The sequence below is a fragment of the Prinia subflava genome, chromosome 5, assembly GCF_021018805.1.
Source record: "Prinia subflava isolate CZ2003 ecotype Zambia chromosome 5, Cam_Psub_1.2, whole genome shotgun sequence".
Classification (NCBI taxonomy): Eukaryota; Metazoa; Chordata; class Aves; order Passeriformes; family Cisticolidae; genus Prinia; species Prinia subflava.
Window position 1 is genome coordinate 30,885,936 of NC_086251.1, and position 14,550 is coordinate 30,900,485.

Below are 14,550 nucleotides of genomic sequence, written 5' to 3' on the forward strand. Positions count from 1 at the left end.
CTATTTGACAAAAGTTAAGAGCAAAAAAGTGGTTTGCTTACAAAAGTTGTTAAGATTTTATTAAGGTCAGTGCACAAAATGAACCGAGTAGTTGCACAAACTGGAAAAGACATGCAAGAGAAGAATATAATTTTAGTCAAGCTTTCACACAGCTGTGTGAAACAGTATTCACACAGCTGTGTGAAACAGCTAAACAGTATTATGAGGGCAATGTTGCTGGCTCTCTTCATGCCCCATGTCAAGGGGAGGAATGTCAGGACCTCAGTAAATTTTTTTCACCACAGAGCCGAGAGGGTAATGAGGAGGACTGCCATGACCACACGTCAATTAAGAACAGCCTTCTAGCACAATTTTCAAAGGACTACTCAGTATAATGCTTGAAACATTTTAAATTTGCAATAGAAATATTAGTATTCTCATTAAGCAGTAAGAGACTGGGAAACTTTACATAACAGCAAAGCCTGCAGATAGAAGTTTAGAGGAATAAAATCAAGTGACATGGTGAAGTTCTTGGGTTCAGCACAAACCGCAGTGGCCTAAAATTAATAAACCATGATAAATTTAATCTCTGTCTCTGCTGTGCTAACTAGGCACTCCAAGTTCTTGACAAGTTACTAGCTCAGGCACCTGCACTTTAATCACAAGTAAAGAGAACAGCGCTCTCAGCAAACTGATTGCTCCCTCCCTGGCATGGCAGTGCATCAGGCTCTGCACGGTCCTGGCCAGGTGACAGTCTTTGTCTGGGCACCAACCTTGAATTCCTTCTTTATTCACTACAACATGCGACTGCTGTTTCTACAGACACCAAAGAGTCTAATTATGAAGCCACTGAATATGGTCTTTCAGCAAAGTCTGGTAGACTGGAAATACTTCTAGCAAAGAATTTGAACTGAGATTTGAAATGCCATATACAAGTCAAGTAAAATCAGTTTGGGAAATACTCTGCTGTAGTAAGAAAGTGACAGAAGTATTTTCCATTTGTCAAACATACAAAAGCAAATCTTTGTGGCTTAAAGCTCCTCATGAGAGGTTAGCAGAAATGTGAAGCAGTATTAGTTTTCTAAGAAGTCCAGTAGGTTAGCCCAACCTCTAACCCAGCAGATACACCGTACTTGAAAGCAGCTCCTCTCATATTGTCCTAACGCCTCACAGAGGTTTTTCACTAACAGCTCTGCATTTCACTCACTTTCTTTTTCAGCACCCCTTCAGAGCACTTGTTACATGCATTCTGTGTGATACTAGGAAACAAAATCAAGGTTGTAAGATTACCCTTTATAGTTTTGCACAGTGAGAACACAGGTTCTTGCCCTAAGAAAGCACTTAATACTGAGAATTTTTCAGAGGTGGAAGGACCCAACAGACCAAAACCACCCAGACACTTTTTCTGAACAAGCCAGAAACACTACAGTGACTTTACCACTCTGTCTGGAACCAGAGCATATAGAGCAATAGCCACTTTTTCAAATAACATCAGTAAAATACTGACCTCCTGAATAAGAGCCGCAACACTGTTCACATGGCAATTACTCAGAAGGGCAGGTACCAATCTCTTCTCTGGTCACCAGTGAAGAACCCAAGGGAGTGGCATGAAGAACCTGCAGAATCCTCTTTTGTCAGGGGAGGTTTAGGTTGAATTTTTAGAAAAGGTTCTGCAGGTTCTTCACCCCAAAGGTGTTTGGGCATTGGAACAGGCTCTCCAGGGCAGTGGTCACAGCAGCAGCCTGACAGAGTTCATTTGGACAATGCTCTTGACACACAGTGTGACTCCTGGGGAATCGTGTGCAGGGCCAGGAGCTGGACTCCATCCCTGTGGGTCCCTTCCAAATCAGCACATTCTAAGATTCTACACTCGGAACAACCAACCAGCAATTCTGGTCACTGGGTTTAATCCTTAGTGCTAGATCAACCAACAGTGTAAGTGAGGCAAATCAGAACAGGTATATCTGATTTTCAGAGAGTCTTGATGAAATTTCTATACTTTATTGTTACTTTTTACCATTGGCTACTAAGGAAACAGAACCTAACTTTGGCTGTACATTACCTTTTACTCATTATTTCTGTTTTGTCACTTCAAACACTTACAACAACGCAGTAGGTTGGGCTATAAACCCATTAGAAAATTTCAAAACAATCAATGCAGCAGCCATTGATGATTATTAGTGGAAACAACAGACTAATTAGACAGGAAATCCAATTATTTACAATAATGAGTTCAATTTTTTTCAAGTCAAGTCTGTGATTTTTGCTTCCAAGCTGCAGAAACTTACAATTTTTGAAATATAATCAATGATTCTATCCTTATGACTTATCAGAGACATTCTGTTAGTAACATCCCAATTAAAGTATTTGAGCACAGATGTAGTTCTTTGGTCCCCAGAGACCGCAAATCATCTCAGCAATGCAGGCAGAGAATTTTGTTCCAGCACTACCAAGGCTACAATGCCTGCCATAACAAAATTTATTTTTGCAAAGCAGAAATAATAAAGCAAAAATAGAATGCTTTAGGTATCCCACGGTTTGGTAAGTCTTAGGTATCCCACAGATGGTCCATCACTTGCAAGCATTTTGAAACTTAAACCAAAATCCTCACATGCCTTTTTTCCAATTGACCAATTCATTGGAATATACTTGTCTGAGATGTATTTTCTACCTGAAACCAGCTCACATTTAATACTAAAAAACTCTTTGGTCAGATGTATTTAGAGAACTTCCAACAGAATTGGCATTCATAACCTTTTTGTTTCTGATGAATTCTAAATTTATGAAAAGAAATAGTATTATTTCCATATATTTATCATTCACAGATTAAAAACATGCTTAGAGAAAAAAAATCATGTTACAAATTTGGTACTTAAATCAGAATCTATTATTTGAGGTCAGTGAGATTTATGAATACCTTCATGCTCCACTAACTCAAATCACTCTAAGTATGCACCTATACTCTTTCAAGACCAGTTCTGGAATTCTGAATACAAAGAAGGGATATTTATTAGAGAACTTTAAGTTTTAGTAAGCTAAACCCATAAACATACTTTTAACACTTTCTTATTCCTCTAAACTTTAGAGCACCCATTTACACAGCTCCCATGCACAACATTTCAGTTTTAAGAGTACCAGGTCTTACAATTTTTACCACTGTCTCTATCTGGCTTTTGGTTCTGTACACTAATGCAATGCATTTCTACATGGTTTATCTGCTAAACAAAAATGTTCAGAAATATGTCTGTATGAGTATACTAATAACAACATATGAATCCATCATACCTGAACTGGTGGAATGGTCAGCAATAATATGCTACGTATGGATTTCTCAAAGTGGAAGTCACAAGTTTAACATGGAATTTGTTGTGAAGAGATCATTAAATAAGGTCAATTTCTATTTCTTCTTGTGGTTGTTTTTTTTTTTTTCAAATAATAAAAAAAAAAGGCTTCATATGAGGCTCAACTTAAAGAACAGCAAGCTTAAATTAAAGACGCTGACAGACAAGCTCTAGCAAATCTTGTTGTAGCAGATTAAGTTACTATCCTCAGCTGTAGGCTGCTCCCATCAGAAGTCACAGATCCCAAAAGTAGAATTGTCAGGAGGGTACACGTGCTGCCACCTCAGCCACTTCACTGCTAAGCCTGGCATTGTGGTTTGGTTCAGACAGCACACCATGAACCATAACGACCCAAGAACAAGCACTTGTTAATTCTGCAAATGAACTAGAGCAGAGGAGCTGAGCAGGAAAAGGTGAAAAACTGACACCACAAAATCCAAGACCTCCAATCTAAGTGCTGTAGCTGCAATCTAAATTTCTTCTAAAGTAGAAGGAATCAGCTGTGCCAATCATCACAAATCCATCCAAGAATAAAAAACACAGTCTCACCAGAAAGTGTCAGAAGCAAAATATGAACTGTTAAAACAATTTGCATTTAAGTTTAACAGGCACTGATTAATCATGTTAAGTACTTTAAAGGCTGAATATTCAATTTCAAATTAGCTTTAAGAAATCAAGAACTAAAGATTTGTATGGAATTTTAATTATCACAGGAAGTCAAAACTACGTAAGTTTTAGGGAGCACTAACACACATAGTATCAAATGAACAGTATTAAATATCTTTCAAAGACTTGACAAGAGTATGCACTTAAGAGTATGCACAAACCAGCCGACATCTACTACCCAACCATTTAGGTATGTAGCTGCATTCATTAAATATTTGTATAGAAAAGGCTTCAAAAATATTGACATAAGGAGAGACTGTACGAAGTTCTCACCAGTAGAGGTCAAAAACTGGCTTAGGGAATAAAGTACATATAAACTCAAGTGTGCAACTCAAATTGTTAAATTTTAAAAAACATATATGCAAATATTTAATACTTTCTTACTACAGAAGGCTTCAAAAATAGGTTGGTACATAATAAGCAGACCTAGCTTAATTTCTGCAGATCATCCCATCTCCACTTTAAGTGAGGTGTTTAACTTCTAAGGCTGCTTTCTCAAACAAGTACATCATACAGATTCCAAGCTCATATCATACAGATGAATTTATAACAGAGGGCCCTACCACTGATCCAAACTGAGCCATCAACACAGAATCATAAATGACATTTTAGTAGGAGTCCACATTTAGGACTATTATATTGTTGTAGTATTGTTTTGTTATTGTTGAGTTATTCCAGCTCTTCAGACCCCCCTTTTTGAAACCAAACCAAGCTTCAAAAAAACAGCTCATCACAATCTTGTAGCCCAGTGCAGCACAGCAGCTAGTTGAGATAACCTACCACATTTTTACAGGACAAATTTCAGTAAGTGAATCTCAAGGAAAGGTAGGAGTGGACAAAGTAAATGTCACTTGTCCTTCCTCCCAAAATAAAGAGAAGTGATGTGATCCAAAACACAGAACCTTTGCTTCCTTCCCAGTTTTGCCCATGTTCCCTACTTAGAGAGAATAGATGGAGAGACTCATGTTTGAAGGTCTGCAGGAGGAAAGAATGCAAGAAGACGAACGAGGGGCTAAAAAGCGTGGTCAGAAATATAAGTGCACATTAAATCAGGAAAGATCTATGGAAAAACAATGTATCATGACTCTTCAATATTGATCCTAAGACTAATCCCTAATAGCAATAAGTGTACTTAGTCTAAATAAAATAGTCACAAAAAATAGCACTTAACCTAAAAATTACTTCACAAGCTATAAGCCAAAACCAACTCTTCACTGCTGCTTCAAAATATATTATTAGATGCTGAGTTCTTTTTTTTCAGTCAACAAAAACTAGCTCTCCATTGCACTTCATTTTGACTTCTTACTTCGAAATTAACAAAAGTCTAAAGAAATGAATGACCTACAAAATATGGAAAATTAACCAGAATTTAGCTGAATAGTTTTTTGCCTTATCTTAAAATCATACTCAGTATTTCTTCTTTTGGGAGGAAGTACAAGTGATACTTACTTTTTCAATTCACAGCTTTTCTTGGGATACACTTTCAGTCATTACTATTTACATATTGCTTGATGAAAGAAAAAATTCTTCTTGCTAATGTAGAAATCTAAATAGGCTGAAAAGCAGAAAAGTGTCTACCTGGCTGTAGAATCCTCAAATTGCTGCTCTCCTCTTTCCACTGAAGCCAAGTAACTTGCCTCTTCAGAGTTCTAGCTAGCCCTCATTATATCAGCTTGAAGCAACACATTTCACCAGAAGTGGTTGATGACAACAGTTAAAATCTTGAGCAAAGATCCCAACACATACTAAGGTAATATTCTCTAAACAGGAAAGAATTAAACTGATAATTCCATTGAAAGAGTCTACAAATCTAACAAGAACTTACGGTCAAATAAATTTTTAGTGCTGTTTATATTCTTATAAAAATAAGTATGTGAAACAAACTATTCTACTTGTCAAAAATAAAACGAATGCCATGGGGCTCACAAGTAATTTCAGTCAGTCAGTCCAAGAGGACCATGTTGAGCTGATCAGCTTTTACCTCACTTTACACTAAGACACTGTGCTAATTCCTGCCTGTAAGTAATTAGGTTACTAATTTAGAACATATCTTGATTACTGAAACAAAATTAAATGGTAAGAGCTTGTTTTATGTTGGTTTTAACCCTTGTACAACAACAATCACCACCTTTAAATACATATACCAGCCCCACTTTAAACAAATTTCCTTCTCTGCTGCGTTTGAGGCCTTTTAATACCATTCAAACCCAATGTAAATGTCATTGCATAGTGGCACTAAGCAATTCCATCACCACTTGATCCTACCAGAACTGATTCTGTGAAAGCACGTGATGTCCACTAATGCTGCACTGTCCCAGTAAGAGAGGACTAAGTTTCTCTGCTGACATCACACGGCCTTTCAGACACTGGGAAGAAGAGATTTGTTCTCTGAAAACAATGATATACATTTGTAAGAAGTATAATCAATATGATACAAACCCATGCAATCCAAACCCTCACCTCTTCCAAATCTTGGTGCTTTAACCCGAAGGCTTGAGCTTTTCTTTCAGAGATGAGAGAACATTTATAAAAGAAGACATACCAGAGGAATTAGCAACATGCTCTCTCAGCCAATACAAGACTTGGAATTTTCTACAGTGCACAATGAAGTTATCTATAACACAGTTTTTCTATAAAAGCAACTTTAATTATCTTAGCCAAGTACACTGAATTAACCTACAATTAATCTCTCTTAAGTTGCATTAACAGTAACTGACAAGTAAATGGCAATTTGATAAAACAAGACAAACAAGGGCAATCACAAGCTCTCAACCACAACATTGCAGAAACATTGCCTGATCTGATGTTAAGGTGAGGCCTTAGCTTTATACACAAAGGCATCACATTCTAAATAAAAAGTTGCCCTGGTATCTGTGATACTAAAGAATTTAACTCATTACCAGAAACACCATGCAGACAAACTTGTTTTCTCCTCTGCCAAACTACAAACCAGTCTCTGAATAAGTGATTAACAGCAAAGGCATTACCGAAGCATACCAACTCCACTGACCTTAACTGTAAAGATCACTCCGGTTAAGAAAACACTTGAATATTCAGGTGAGACCTGACCCTGCTGATCTCTCTGTCACCAAAACCAAGATCAAAATCCAGAAAACCTCAAAAGCTAAGTAATTTCTCTCAATAGTGTTTTTACCATGACATCACACCAGTTGTCTTTTATCCACCTTCAGATAAACTCTTTAAAGTTTCATTCCTCCTTAATATACACTTCATTAAACACAAGTCACTCCTATGACATCACACAGCTAACAGCTCACATATTCTTCACAAAAATATACTACTAAAATGAGAAGTGACTCTTTCAGGCACTAGCATACATTGCCCTCCTCTGAGCTCACACATTTGTACTCTGAACTCCACTCAACACCACTAGTATCTAAATGAATACTTTTGCAACCTCTCCTTCCTGACTTTAAAAATATACACTTATCCTTGGAAACAGACTCGGAATGCATACCAGCCACCTCCCAGCACCATCACCAGGTCAAAGAGCAGATGCTGAGGTTGCACTGGTACTTCCCAGTTATCAAAGGTTTATGGTTTTACTGAATTCAGCTTCCTAGAGAGCTTGAAGAAACCACTGAACAACTTCACACAAGAGAATTCACACTGACTGTTCAGCTGATGCATGTACACAAGTTGATTTAGATGCTAACACACTATTACCACCCTTGGGTGCCCCTAACACCTTTTGTAAGGGACCACTTAACTGTCCTATCACTTTTAATATATCCTTGCCAGAAATCATTCCTGGTTTTAAACTGCTTTTCCCAAAAAAACCTTCCATATTTGAGAGTCTTCTGAATTATCTGTTACAGGCAAATAACCAGACATAAATAGTTCCCCCAGAAGATGTGTCCTAATACAAGAATGAAAACTATGGTTAGGTTTCTATCTTCTATTTGTTAAGAAAAGCTATATTTTCCCAGAATTTCTATTTAACAACTACTCTTTTGTTAGACCTCTGCAGGACATGAGGAGTTTATTGTCTATGCTGATAAATTATAGCAAATTCAGACACTAATGACCATGAGCTGTATTGTCACATCTATTAACAGTCAAGCCTTTTCTCTACCCATAGAATTGAAATTTTAAAAATACAACACTAGAGGCGAAATCAAGTATTAAAAATGTTCAAACAAAACCTATCATCTATTTCTTATTCATTATTTTTTCTTCAGAAAACAATTATGGCCAACCATAAAGATAAATGATGCAACAGACAAATCATTTAAGGAAACGCAAGGCACTGACCAGACCTACTATAACAGATAATAATCACAGGTAAGTTGAAACAATTACATTTCTATATCTAATTATTTGGTGTCTTAGAAGAAAGCAGAATTAGATCCACAAGGGAACCTAAATGTCATGCCACCTACTAGACTCCACAACCCACAGACAAACAACCAAGAACTATTCTAAAATGAAAAGGACATGTTACAGGTACTGTTCAAATATCTAACATTCAACTTCAGTAGGAACTAGCTGAGTCAGATAAGAATAATCATAAAGATCAGAGATGTAAGTCTTCAAAATTTCATAACATGCTACGGAAACACACCCCCCCGACCCCCAAAATCCCTTTCCTTAACTCTTTCAACACTTTGTCTGTAAGAAGGAAAGGAGACCTGAATCCATAGCATTTTTTTTACTTGATCAAGCCAGTCCCTGGGCTAGATACTCACTCCCTTCCTAGGTGACTATTACTCCTCAAGAAACAAACCAAAACACCCACTGCTCTGGCAGTTAAGGCATTCCTTTTGGAACTGGCAGCTCCCGTAAAGAGTAGAAGGATTTGAACCCAAATCTCAATATGTATGCTATGGGTAGGTACTCAAACCATTTCCACATCTTTAATGCAATGCAACATTACATCCTTTTTCTGCTAAAAGAGAAGTGAGCAAGATTAGGTCTTTCAAAGGAATTGGGGCATTCCTTTTAGAAGTGTGCACTACTGATGGTATCTGTGCTTTCTAATTTAACTGATGAAAGCTTTAAGAGTTAGAGCATATTTTTCTTCCCACACAGCTATGTGTTAGTGTGCAATTAGACACCCTAGATTATAAAACAAGTCTTTACCAACAGACCTATACAGCTGATCACCTCCCGTTAAAAAAAAGAACAAACCCCAAAAGCTTACTTTAAAACAGCCTGAGATATAAACATAACCAGTTATAATTTCATCTTTCTTCTGCCTTATACTTTAGCCTGAACTACACTTAAGACATTTTGTCTAGCTTGCCTAGCTGCATTGGAGTGCAGGAAAGCGGATGTGTACATAAAATGCCCCCGTTGTCAGAACCACTGTATTGAAGGAAGCTCCAAGGTAGATAACTACACTAGAAAAGCAATCCTGCCAGCAGACTTTTAAACCACTACTTAAATGGTTTCCACTGAGTTTTCTATCACGGACATATTGCAAACCTTTTGAAATACACACATGCCTCTATTTGCCCATTAATAAAAGGAAAACAATAGAGCAGTATTTAATTAGTATTTACAAAAAGTCTTGAGGTTTTCAAATGCATGACAAAGGCAGTAATTAGTCTTCCAAATACCGTAATGTCAAGCATTTCTGCAACAGTGCCTCAGAAGGTACTTAGAAAATGTCAGTTGCTAAACATTCAAAAATTTTAAACATGGCACATGAGAAATACAAATCCTGCTACCTAGGAAGTAGCACACTGTTTGAAATTTTAGCCTCCAGCATTCTAAAAGCCTAACACCGTAAAAGGAATGCACTTTAAAGTCCAAATTGAGAGAAAAAAACAGTAGCTGAAACAGTTAAAACTGTTAACATCTGATGTTAAGACCCAATCTTTGAAGAGACATGATAATAGAATTTGCATCTAAAAATGCCATAGGTTCTTTAAAAGCCTGCAACTTTTAAGTACAGCAGGAGTTTTTAATTAAAACAGCAAATGAAGTATTAGGAAAATGTAATCATTTTATTACAACAAATGTAATTATTTTATTATAAACAAGGGACAATAAAGGACTTCATGACTTCAGACTACATTAAGTTTTCTGTGTCCATAACTCTTGGTATGAATCCCAACCTCTGCACTGCATTTTCAATGGTTCTGTATCACATCCTGCTGTGGTACTGAAAGATGTCTGTCACCCCTCAAAGGTCGTAAGTAACTCCTGCAGATTCCTAAGCCAGACGAATCAGTCTACTGAAGAAATATTTTGATACACATTTCTAACTTCAGAACTTTTGAGTCTATATTTAATAAAATTTAAATTAAATTACAATAAAATGAAATTTAATAAAAACTAAGTAAAATTACAGTCTTTACCATCAGCTAATTCTATACAGAAAAAAATCACCATCCACTTTTATTCCACGCATTGCAAGCCAATGACACACACTGGAAGAATGTAAACTTTGAAAAAAAAAAAACAAAACTTCAAAAAGAGTTCAGTGATCATGGACTAACATTTGAATCTCTATTACTTTATTAACAGTAATGATATTTAAATGTAACATTCTACAACACTGCTTCGAAATGCTGTAATATTTTGGTACCTTAGTAAAAGTGTCTACAATACTAACCATTCGTTAAGCCTTTAATATGTAAAATACTGGACTTTTTATTAAGCACAGCATGTTGGAAAAGAGTTCACATGTGCATAATCTAGCCAGACTCTAAAGTGTTTGGCATTCAGATTTGTAGTAACAGCATTATTATGATTATAAGAAAAAAATATGTACTGAGAACATTTGGTCAACAGATTAAAACCAAAAGCTTGCAGATGTCTAAAGACAATACAAAGATATCTTATTTTTTACAAATTCATGAAAAACACCTCAATCCTCAAAAAAAGGACAGAGATATCCCCTTAAGGTGTAGGAAACACAGAAGCAGCGAACACATGGAAGATGACCATCAGTCACTTGTTAGAAGTCTGACTGCAGTTAGAGATATATCATCACGTATCTAGAATGAAATTATTTTCTCTATTAAGTGAGCTATGGCTATCATCTATGCCTAAATAATTCCAATAAAGGCTTTATTTTTAAAAGAAAACACCGTCACAGCACTAATTAATATTTACCCCTTTTAATATTCCTCATGAAGTTATTTTTCATGGATCTGCCCCATGTGGGACATCTAAGAATATTATTACTATAGACAGACTTTTTTACTATATATAAATACTCTTCAGAAAGGTCAAACACAAGTTGATTTTCTCACGCGGTGTGTCTCCCCAGGCTCACAGAGACCGCGTTCTTTGTTGCCTGGCTGTGGCGTGTCTCTCTGCCACCGCACAGCAGCAGCACCGCACGAGCACTGCCACTGCAGCCTCGGGAAACCGGAGCGGCTCCAGCCGGGATAAGCGCTAACTACTGCTCAATGGAAAATACACTGAAGTCGCTCACGTTCAACCTGCTTTAACTCAGCCCCGCAAAGCTTCACAAACCAACACGACACGAAAACTTCACACAGGAATCATTTCCAAACACAGAGCTGCCAGAGCATGAGAACTGCACGGGAGGGGGGGCCTAAAGTTTCCCTCTCCTTGTTTAAACACGTACACAACCCGCTACAAGTACGCGGAGAGAGCACACAGCCAAGTGCGGGAGGTTTTCTTACAACTCCTGGGCCTAAGCTCCCGGGAGGGACCCCAAGAGAGGCGGCAGGGAAGCCGCAGGAGCCGCTCCCGAGAGGCCCCCGCGCTCCCGGCGGCGCTGCCGGCACCTGTAGCCGCCGCGGCCGGGGCAGCCCCGCCCGGCCGGGACCCGCGGCCAGGGCACAACCCGGGCCAGCGCCAGCGGAGTGCGGCGACCGGCGCCGAGCCCCAAGAGCCGCCAAGCCCGGCTATGCCCCGCCGTCCCGCCCGGCCTCGGCCCGGCCAGACCCCCGGGCCTGCGCGGGCGCCGTGGCCGCGGGGGAGGCTCCGGCCAGCCGAGACTCGCGGCTCCGCGGCGGGACCTGTTGCTCGCACGCCGGGCACGGGCGCTCCGCTCACCGTCCGTCTCTTGCCGCCGCTGACACGTTCCTGCCCGGCCGCCGGCTGGAAGTCGGAGTGTCCCGCGTCCCGCAGCGTCCCCGCGCCCGGTCCGCGGAGCCGCCCGGCCACAGCCACAGCCCCCGCAGCGCTGCGCAGCCGCCGCCCAGCCCGGCCCGGCCCGGCCCGGCCCCGCGCCCGCCCCGCGCCCGCCCCGCCCCGCCGCGCAGGCGCGGGGCCGCCCCCGCCGCCTCAGCCAGGCGGGGAGGGGGGCGCTGCCCCCGGAGGCCGCGGCGGCGGTCGGGGCGCCTGGGACGGGGCTACTGTCAGGTGGAGTGCCCACGTGAGACGTGGCACCGCTTCTGTGTCTCCTCCCTCGCAGACTCTCGGAATCGAGTAGGTCGGAAAAGACCTGAGATCCTCGAGTCCAACCTATGAGCGAACACCACCTTGCCAACTGGACCCTGGCACCGAGTGCCACGGCCGGTCCTTCCTTCAACACCTCCGGGGACGGCGACTCCACCGCCTCCCTGGGCAGCCCATTTCAGTCCGGTCCGTTCCCGCCGTCATCTCCCATCTCTCTGCCACGGTTTTCTCTGCTCCCCCGAGCGGGACCACCGCAGTAGCCCGTGTCCAGAGCACAGCACCCCCGGCCACTGCTCCTTCCTCCTCGCCCACCTCCAGCTGCTGCCCCCGCCCGCTGCAGCTCTGCTGGGCCCTGGGCGCACCAGGCCACTGCGGCCCCTCTCCTCCACCCTCCGTGGCATCCCCCCGTTCGCCTGCTGCTGCCGCCGCATCCTCAGCCCCAGCTTGAATGCCCCAGCCAGGCTGGAGCCCGTGTGGGGAAAAATGTATTTAATCTCATCCAGAGTGCACTCTGTCTCTGGGACGCTGAGGCACAGAAGTTGCCTGTAATACGCTGTCTGGAAGTGAAGAAAACAGGAGGTCACAAGTAGTTTTACCTGGTTGTTTGTATCCATGGCTGTGTTTTTCAGGAACAGGGAAAGGTATTTTTAGCATGCTACAGTTGACTTTGAGCTGCAAACTGCACTCAGTTCCTAGGTTTTTCAGGCTAGCCTACCTAGATCATTGATCAAGGCATTAGAATAAATGTTCTGTGTAACCAGACTGGTAAAAAAAGGCTTTCTTAGATAATTAAGAAGTCCTAAAGAGATACCTGCTTTAGTCCATCTCTCCTTGCTTCAGTTTAACCATATATAAATCTGTGTCATTTAACTCTCTCATTCTTCACGGGGAAATCCACACTTTCTGCAATGGTACCCTTTCTGTAATGGTATAATGATATCATGTTTTCTTCTAGATCTGTTCTAAACACTGAGAAACAAAGATTAATTTTATAAGTCCCAAAATAATGCTCTTATGGTTTTTCTTCTTGTGTGAAAAGGCTTAAGACGCTAAGGTATGTCCTGCCCAGTTACCTGCAGAGGAAAGTCTAAAAGCCTTTCACCTTTTCACACCGAGGCTCAAACTCCCCAGGGCAGCAATGCCTTGAAGTGCATTTAACATCTATGTCTGTTCTGACCAGTGGGCTTGGTCAGAAAGACCAAAGCCCAAACCAAAGCACTTCTTGGGCTTTGCATCAAGTGAACACAACTGGAGCACTGCAGGAAATACAGATGTTAGTGGACTGCAGAATTATTTACTTGGGAAATAAAAAAGAGAGGGAAACCATGACACTGGTAATTTGTGGCTGAGCAGCACCAAGCTTGGTTCTTCTCACCTTCATATGAACATGGCTCATGAAAGTTCATATGAACCCTTTTTTTCATAAAGCACTTTGACAAAGGACCTAAAAACCAAACAATGTTTTCAAAATATACTTGCCTAGAAGATAAGACTGCAAAAAGTGGGTAGGTTCATCTGTTACCTGTTCACTGTTTAACTCTCTTTTCTACATCCAAGGTTGGCATGGTCAGACAAAAAAAGTCACAAATTTTCCTTACAGTTTCCTTCAGCTGATAGCATTTGTACTTCCTTTCCACAGAAAACCTCATTGCCTCCAATTTGCATGTTGCCCAGTAGCCAGTTTTTAAACCAGGATAAGGGAATTTTCTTCAATATGGTGTGTAATTTGTCATAAAATAAAGGAGGATTCTTGTCAGTTCTAAAATTTCCATTTCCCTCCTTTACTGTCTTGTACCTGTAGCTGAAGTTTTATTTTTTTGCCAGAAGGGGTTACCAGACCAGGTTAAGGCTGAGCTTGGGATATCTCTTGGATATATCTGCTTAAAGGTCTGTTTGTTTCTTTGGTAACCAATCTCCTCCCTCTGAAACCCTAATATTAGCCCGCACCCAGCTGGCAAATCCATTCAAATGGGACTTGAATGAGGCGTGCTTGGCTAATTCTATCCAACAGATTAAAATACTCTGTCAGGCCAAGGAGTTGTCACACCTGAAAACGATTCACAATAGAGCACAGGATCGGCAGCATTATTTGTACAGACCCAGATAACCTCTCTGTTCTGAATCACTTCAATAGACAACTCTTTTGCCTTGTGGATGCTGCTTGGTGGTGTGCTGAGAACACAAAAATTACTCTGAGAAAAGAAACATTTTAGCTTGA

At 40.6% G+C, this 14,550-nt stretch overlaps 1 protein-coding gene across 1 annotated transcript in view; it reads right to left on the reverse strand.

Annotated features, from left to right (window-relative positions):
• PALS1 (protein associated with LIN7 1, MAGUK p55 family member) overlaps positions 1-12,154 on the reverse strand; it is a 54,926-nt gene extending 42,772 nt beyond the window's left edge. The window contains exon 1 of the mRNA XM_063398772.1: positions 11,988-12,154. The gene's annotated coding sequence lies outside the window, so the exon portion shown is untranslated. The remainder of the gene's footprint in view (positions 1-11,987) is intronic.
• Between the last annotated feature and the right edge of the window lie 2,396 nt (positions 12,155-14,550).